The following is an 8,939-nucleotide window of genomic DNA, read 5'->3' as shown; positions in this document are numbered from 1 at the left end:
TTCCATACATAACATTGGGGAATTAGTGAGAAGAGGAAGTCTGTGATAAGGAGAAATTATTTGTCTATCCATGCTCATAGAAAAAGGATGGAAGGAAAATATATGCGTGAAGCATCGTGCTCGTTGCCATCATAGATTTGTTCGACCACAGGACACATGCATTAGCTGCAAATGAACATTAGTTATAAATGTAAATATCCCTCTGGGGATGAGGGAATTTTATCTTTGGTAAATCTGTATGAATCACAGTAATGTGGACTGTATTTTTTTTTTATTATTATTGTTGTTGTTATTGTTATTATTTCTTAAGGGAGGAGTTAAATAGTGATACAGATTATCTGGAGAACCAGTGCTGCTCACTGTGATAAATCCTCACTGCTGCTTTGCTGAAAAGATACATCACATGAGAACATTTGGCCTCTAAAGATACAGTACTGTCAAAACTGAAATATCAAAATGCTCCCACTTTGTTATCGCATCAGGAATCAATATTACACTGAAAGTGTAAATGAGGCAGAACCAGGTATTATAATTAGCAAATTACAGAGGAGAGTAAAGACCTTGAAAGGAACACCGTATTTTCTCCATATTCCTTATGCCATATTAACCTACGCAGCATTTTAAATGTCTTGTTGTGATGAAGAGTAATCATGAAAACCAAGAAAAAAAGCACACGCTTAACTATGGACCTATGCGCCTATTAAAGCATAGTTACCCAGCTTGACAATTCAGTAGATAAGGAACATTCACTGGAAGCTAATAATTTTGAGCTGCATCTTGCATGTTTATATATGTTTAAAGCCCTTACGTTTCTCCTGCATTTATTATCATGAAGACAGAGTATAAAATAAAAAAATCTGCTATGGTTTTATTTTTTTAATTGTGAAATGTGGGCTTCTTCATATAAGAATATTATTTTTTTAGAATAAGAAGGTGGAAAGCCTTGATGTATCAGTGGCATTTTAAAGTCTGACTAGAAGTTACAGGGAAGTTAATATTAGTCATTGCTTTCTTATTGTTGCACTACTTTGTTCCCACAGGTTTTCTATAAACAGCATGAATTTGCATAGGTAGTATGGTGCTGGAGGAAGAGATTAGAGCATGGATAGCTGAAGAACTGTTACATGAGAAGTCAGGAACATTAGCTGGTGTAGCACAAGTGTTTCTTAGAGGGTTTGCATCAGAGAACAGTATTCTTTCTGAGTGCTTGCTCTCTTTCCCCTGTCTGGGATGACTAATCACAAAAGCACTGGTATTAAATCAGTTAGCAGAGCTGAAACCCAGTGAAATGTGTCAAAAGTAGATGAATTTAACCTTGCAGTATTCAAGGAATGGAAACTATACCCTGGGGCACATTAGAGAAGTACATGGATAGTAATTATCTAAAAGGAGATAACCAACGTGGATTTAGAAAGGCAAGAGCCTCCCTAACTAATCTACTTGACCTTTATCATGAGGCTAAAGACGAGGCTGATAATGGGCTCTGCAAATAGAAGTGTATTTGTATTTTCAGGAGGTCATGTGGGCATACACAACAAATAGATGAAAGGGGTGAAAAGAAAATAGCTTTATAAAAAACTCTTGAAAACCCTCCGTCACCCACCAAAGCACAGGCAGACACAACTGCACGGGAGCATCTGTTGGCATCAGCCACAGGGCAAGTTGCCCAGTAATGTAAATGGGAACCAGGCAGCACAGTTCCATGGGTGCCAACGGTCCATCTACATTTAAGTAAAGGGGAAAACTCTGTATGATCTAGAGAGATCTCTGTATAGGTCAAAATTTGATTTAACAAACTAAGCAGCTATAGTATATGAAATCCCTTTCTATGCTCAGCCTTTCTTTTTTCATTTCTTGGCTTGGTTTTTTTTTTTCTTCTTTTTGTCCAGACAGCAGATGAACCTGGGGAAGGCAATGCTGGAGAAGGGTAACAAAGGTAAAGCTACTTTCAAAACCCCCTGCCTTTCTTGAAACCGCTCTTCTAGCTTATGCCAGCCTGCAGATGCTTTGGGTGGGGAATGCTTGGGCCATAGCAAAAGTCTGCCTTCTGACAACCACATCCAAAGCCCACAGAAATTAATGGGGTTTGGATGATCTCGCAATTTCACATCCCTCTAACCAGGCACCAAGGTGCTCAGGCATCCATTTGAGTTGGAGCAGCCAAGCTTTAGTGAGCTGATTGTTTCCTCATTCCAGCACCAGCTAAGCAGGGGAGGTGACTCCCCTCACTTCTTGGAAGATGGAAAAGATCTTCTAACTTGGTTGGAGAAATGACAGTTTATGAAAGGAGGACTTTGTGTGACAAGAACAACCTCTTCCTTGGGGAAAAAAGAAGTCAAGTTATAGGGTCTTTATCCTTTTTCCACACTGGAAGGAGCACTGGTTTTCCATCTCCTGTAGTAAAAGGAGAGGCCACCAGTGATGATACACATTTGTACTCTCAAGTTGATGAGGTGATGGAGAATAAAGAAGAAATTACAGAAATACACACACACACATATACACACCCCAACTCATTCTTCACCAAGGAACAGAGAGTGGAGTCAAACAAAGGAAAATAAACAGGTTGGAGTCAAAGAAGCAGTAAGGAGTGTAAGAAGAATGTGGGAGAGGAAGGAACCTGATCCGAAACACCTCTCTGAGGTTAGCAAAAAGAATCTGAACCAAGGGATCCTAGAAGATCCATACTGCCTTTAACACCAAATGTTCACAGATCTTTCGACCCCAGAATGAAAACAAATTATTCCTTCCTGGAACATTTTCTCCATCCCACTGCTTTCTCTACTGAGCAGCCAGCAGCCATTGCCAGCTCTGCTCCGCAGGGTGACGGCCACCCTGGCACCTCCACTTGCTGGTTCCCTCCTCTCTGGCAGCCAGGCTGATGACACACACCCGAGCCAGCAACCTTGCGTGGCAGTGGGTGCAACTGGGGAATCAACCCAACTCTCTCAGGTCTAGTACCAGGCTCTGCAACCTGGAAAGGCTCGTTTACTGCCCTGACCTCCCCCACAGGTTAACTAAGACATTTGAACAGCTGGATTTTTACTTTAATCACTGTTGCTACTGGTACCGCTGGATCCAGCACAAACACATCACCGTACTATCTTCTTGGCTTTTTTTTCAGAATGAATTGCTTAAATGGAGTATTTTAGGTAGCTCAGGGAAGTCAGAAACCACTCAGAATGTGTGAAGTACCAGGGCTGGGAACACAGAAGAGAGGTAAACTACATCTGTAAACTAGACCATATGGCTAAAAAAAATAAAATGAAAAAATAAAAAAAAATCTACAGATTTTCATTTATATATATATATACACAGAAATTCATTTGTTGTCACACAAAAAATACATTTGCAAACATTTAAAGTATTTGACAATCTAAATAGTATCTGGAAACGTACACATTGCTTTTTTTTCCTTCTCATTTCAGAAGCGTGCTAGAAGCAGCACAAAATATTCTGTTCTTTGCTACGAAGTGGAACATACTTGCCTGCATTTTAACTGAATTGATCAGGTCCCTGATTTTGTTTCACAGTCAATGACAACTTGAATTCTACTGAAATAAATATTCATAGCGTGCATATTCCAGTCATATGTGTGAATTTGTTAAGTTAAAGCTTGTTTCCCATAATTTAAGCTATTAGTAAGGATTCCAAGATGGCTTTGTGCTTGTGCAGAAACTTGCAGCAGAAATATCTCCATTTTTTAACACCAGCACTTGGCTGGAACTGACTTAATGCTCAGCTAGTATGGGAGAAAGCATTTTTACCTGAGGGATAAAAACTGAGCTTTGGGTTTTAAAGGTTCACAATACAATCACAAAGTAAAATATTCTAAAATATTCTAAAATACATTAATTTTAAAAACTCCACTAAAAATAAATCTGAGAAAACTGCAAATATGCTCATGGCTGTTCTGAAGGCAAAGGAGAAATGAATTTTGGGAAACAAATTAGTTGTTATTCATTACTTTCTTCACTTTTGTCATCATTTGCTCTGTTCAGACCCAATTCTAATATCAGTGACAGAGGCCTGTAAGCTCTGGCTGAGTTGTCATGTTGTGTGGGACTGGCACGTGTTCAACTGCTGAAAAATTGTTACTGGGAACTACAAAATGCAAGACACTCATATATCCTTATGTAGCCATTCCCAGGATTCCTTGAGGTTGGTTTGGCTTACGCAAGGGACCCACTTTGATTAAAATAACTCCATTTTAAATGTTGGGAAAGCATCCAAAGGTGACCTTTGTTCGCAGCAGGGGCACCGTCCGGGTAGTGGAAGGGGAGATAGTATTTGGGGGTAAACACAGAGGCAGGAAGGAAAATCCTGTGCTTCTGCTTGTCATCTGTAGCTTGCCTTCCAAGAGAAAAAGGTGGGCATTTGGTAAAGAAAACACACGCCTGCAGCAAAGTGGGCAGGGGTGGGAAAGTATCCTGGCATGGGTAGGAAAATGGGGAAATAGGTAGATAGTGTTTGGTGTTACATGAGACAGGGAAATGAGTGCCCAGTGCCAGGTGGGAAAGAGTGACTCCTGGAGATGTGGCAGCTGCCATAAGTGTCTTTGCAAAAAGAAGACAATGCAGCATTGCAACCAGTAAACTTGATTAGCTAAAGCTATCTAATCAGTGCTAGGGTACCTAACAAACCGAGATGTTCAATTGTCACTGCTCGGTTACACTAATAGGAGAAACACCCCACCCACCCATTTTTCCCTACACTTTCTCTCAAGCTGCCCTTCACACCTGGAAGAAGCTTCCTATAAGCATCCATAAAACTATTTCATTAGCTTTCAGCAAATCCCTCACTAAAACCGTTCCTTATCACAGGTCCTGGATAACGTCTAGATTATGTGGGAAGCGGTAACATGCCACTCATGCCCACCAGTAGTCAGACTGTCTAAGGCTGGACAGGAGTGATGTCCTGATCATACTGTACCTTATTGTCAGCCTGTCCTTCCCTGACCTGCTGGCTTTATCTACTTCTGTGACAGCTCAGGAAAAGAATCCCTTTTTTAGCCTGATAACAAGATTTATGGAGCCATCATCTGTCTGCCAGTTCTTCTTTAGTAAATTCCAAATCCATTGGCCAATTTTAGCTAAATTTGGCAGTGAAGCAGAAATCTCAAAGATGGTTCAGCACTCTAAAAAAACCAAGATAACAGAAGGTAAAGATACCAATACTACATTCCCCATGGTAAAGAACAGTGTGAGCTCGCCTCGAGATAGAGATGACGGAATGCATGCAGGAAAAGTGTTATAAATTCTCCACTCATGGGAAACTCGGGCTTGTGCACTATAAAACCCATTATGCTGCCTCTCTAGTGAATTCTCTGATGTGTAATAAGTAGTGCATGAACACCGTGGCATAGCTATCATTCAGTCAATCAGCATAAAAAGCCAGTCAATCAGAGATAAAAATCTAATAGCTCATTTAGTTCTGGGGGCCAGTGAACAACTTGCTTGTCGTATTTTTCCTTTTGAGCTCTGTCGCTTCCCAGAGCTTCTTACAGCCAGAAATTGCCCTGGTGCTCCTCACAGGTACCATGAAGGTCTTGAGTGTTAACAAGCAGTGAAAGGCTACAAGGAACACACTGAGCTCAGCTCTGAAATCCTGTGAATAGATGAGTCCACAGACCGCAGGTTTCCAATATGCTCGTTGCACATGTCTGCAGCCCACTTGTCTGTATGCTTGTACATTTAGGGATAGCACTTCAGGGAAATCTGTGGCTTACAAAAGGCAAACATTTAAATGCAAAGAAGAAAAACAGATCTCCTGAGCGACTGTTGTTAGCAAGCTGCCTTCAGGAGGAGAATAAACCAGATAACATTCTATGAAGCGCGTCTATTTAATTTTTTTTTTTTTTTTAAATAAGGTAGTCTTACTAGACACAGAGGGCTGGATGTATCTTACATAAATATCACTGGACTCTGGTCGCTGCTATGATCTGTATCAGCAAAAAATTAAAGGTCATGATAGCTTGGCCAAAGGGCACGCATAGGATGGTGTCAGGGATGAAACAGGGCAACATGCAGTGACACAGAAGGCAGATCATGTACAAAATTGGGGATATTTTCACACTAGACAAGGAACAATAGCAGCAGCTATTAAAAACAAAGCAGTACAAAAAGGGCTTGCTCCTTCAGACTGTGATGAGCCATCTCCAGCACCTTCAATATCAAATATCATGCCAGCATCAGTCAGTGGCTGGATTCATTCTCAATAACTATTTAGACTTACACTACACACCAACTTCATTTTTCTATCACTTCAAGTTCGATAGCATCATTACCTCTGGTCCCTCTGATCCACCACCCTGTACTGAAATCACTGAAAACCAAAAGCTGTGAAAGGGGATAAGAGGGCAACAGTCATGCAGGTATCAATCTTCACAAAACTGGATACACAATCTTCAGATGTGTATTACTGCAGCCTTACAGCAGCCTTCCAGTACGTAAAGGGACATACAACAAAGCTGGAGAGGGGCTTCTTACCAGGGCACACTACTAGGACAAGCGGGAATGGTTTTAAGCTGAAAAAGAGGATTTAGATTAGATATTAGGAAGAAACTCTTCACTATGAGGGTGGTGAGGCGCTGGCACAGGCTGCCCAGAGCAGCTGTGGGTGCCCCATCCCTGGCAGTGTCCAAGGCCAGGCTGGATGGGGCTGGGAGCAACCTGGGCTGGTGGCAGGTGTCCCTGCCCATGGCGGGGGGTTGGAGCTAGATGGTCTTTAAGGTCCTTTCCAGCCCATCCTATGGTTTTGGCCCCACATAATCTCCACGTAAAAAAGGTTTCTAAGAAATGTTAGAGTACATAAATATCAGCTTATTAAGGACTGCCATTCAAAAAAGACCATCATATATGACAAATTCCTACAGTGCACAGTATGCTCTCCAAGACACAGAAAGTAATGTAGTCAGACAGTTTCAAAATTATTAATCAGAAGTTCCCTTTCCATTTCCCTGAACTCTCATTCAGTAATTTTCTTCACTGACGTTAAGTTAAAGAGTGATAATTCAAGAAAAAAGACTTGATAATGGTGGGGTTTTTTTGCATTATTCAAAAACCTTTTGCTTAGTAGAAGAGGGTGCATTACACAGAGAAGAGCATTCCATTGATGCCTCACAAAATCTTCTTTGCTTTCCAAATCACTGCTTTGTCTGGGTTACATGATAAAATAATTTGTAATCTCCATCAGACCGTGAAAAGCAGGTATCTTCACCAATTGAGAATAAAGTAAAATTGCAAAATGTGGCTGCACTAAAATTAAAGAGCAGGTGATGCTTTATTGAACTCAGAAACATTTGTCTACATATCGTAACAAAAACTCCTACAGTGAACAGTCACCAGTGCAGCTTTCTTACTTTCAGAGATGTTTGCCAATTTAAAAATGATGTACATGAAAGAGAATCAGGTCTTGAATTCATGAAAGTGTATTTGCCCCTACAGAACTGAGGAAAAGAAACACACTACGGGATGCACACGCTGGATGACAATTGTACGTGCGTGTGACTGCCTGTACTCCCAGGCATGGGAGAGAGAAGGATGTCACTGCATTGCTCCCGGATAATGAACCATCTAGCAATAAATTCTTCCAGCTGACTTTTCCCAGAGATCCTCATTGCAGATGCAAAAGACATGGAGATGGAAATAAGCAGCAGCCACTGCACCGTGGGTTGGGGAGTGCAAGGGAGAGGTCAGGAGAGCAAGTTTCCCACCCGGCGTGCGAGGCTCGACAGCTCTGAAGGTCTGGGGACACCTACATAGGGCTCACCCACAAGCCCTCCACAGCCGAGGGATCCACAACCAGCACAAGAGATGAGACTCTAGCCCGAACAAAGCCAAGGGAATTTCACCCATAACTACAACAGTGCCAAGTATTCCACCTGATCGCTTTGAATTTTTTCCAAACACATTAACAAAAGATGGTGTTTACTTTGATATATAAAAGAATGGAGACTTGAAAAACTCTCTCAGCTTCGCTCAGGCAGTGTAGTGAGAACTGCTGTGTATGCAATGCCTTTTGCTCCCACATAATGTTCAAGGAACACTGAAGTTGCAGACAGGATTCAAGATTTTCATTATTTTTAAAAATTTCACCCCATCTTTACCATGGTAATTTTTTTGCTCCGTACATTAGCTATAAAACAAAATAATTTAGATAAAACATATCAACAATTCTGTAGCAGAAAAAGCAGGAAGGAAACCAAATGTTTCCATTGATACATTTTTGTATCATACATAATTGCACTGATGCAGTGTACATTCTGTTAATCTAAAGCATTCATTGAGAAGTGACATCACAGAGTACCACATCTGCAAAATGCAGATGCTGAGCTCTGATGACATTATTTCTAAGAGAAATACGGGCCCTGAATAAGCAAATATATTGGCTGCTATTTACGGCTCTCTTTCACCTTCTTTGTAGCTTTTCCCTTTCCCCAACGGGGGCGAGAGATGGCCGAGGTTCTGCCCGTAGCTGTGCCACCGAGGTGAGCCGCGGAGTAAGAGTTCAGCTGGTTGTGGGAGCGCCCAAATTTACCAAACTCCTTGTGGCTGGTTTACGCTACCACAGTAAGATAGGTGTGAAGCTTTTTCCTCACCACCAGGACATTAAAACCTCCTTTTTTGCTATGGGGACATTTTGGTGTCTATTAATATATTTGAACATGAGCTTAAACTCCTTCCCTTTCTAGGCACTCTGTATGTGACCTCTTATTTCCTATAAACTTGTAGGAACTTTGTACGCTTGCCATCTCCGTCTCATGCAAGTTGCTAGGTAGCACTAACAAGCAAAGGCACAGACGACACAATCATAGAAGCCTCACTGACAGCAAAATGTCTTTAATTTCTTAACAGTTGCTGCAAGAACAAGGACTCACTGGGACAATGCATGGCATTCTTTCAGCATGCTTCTGACTCCGGCCATTCTGCTCTCTCGTG

General features: G+C 41.4%; 1 protein-coding gene across 2 annotated transcripts in view; it reads right to left on the bottom strand.

Moving 5' to 3' along the window:
* The window catches only part of SMYD3 (SET and MYND domain containing 3), a 419,807-nt gene that overhangs the window by 27,877 nt on the left and 382,991 nt on the right, over positions 1 to 8,939 (bottom strand). The window lies entirely within an intron of this gene.

This window comes from Falco rusticolus, chromosome 6 (genome assembly GCF_015220075.1).
Source record: "Falco rusticolus isolate bFalRus1 chromosome 6, bFalRus1.pri, whole genome shotgun sequence".
Classification (NCBI taxonomy): domain Eukaryota; kingdom Metazoa; phylum Chordata; class Aves; order Falconiformes; family Falconidae; genus Falco; species Falco rusticolus.
Note: the sequence above shows the minus strand (reverse complement) of the source record. Positions and strands in the feature narration are given on the sequence as shown.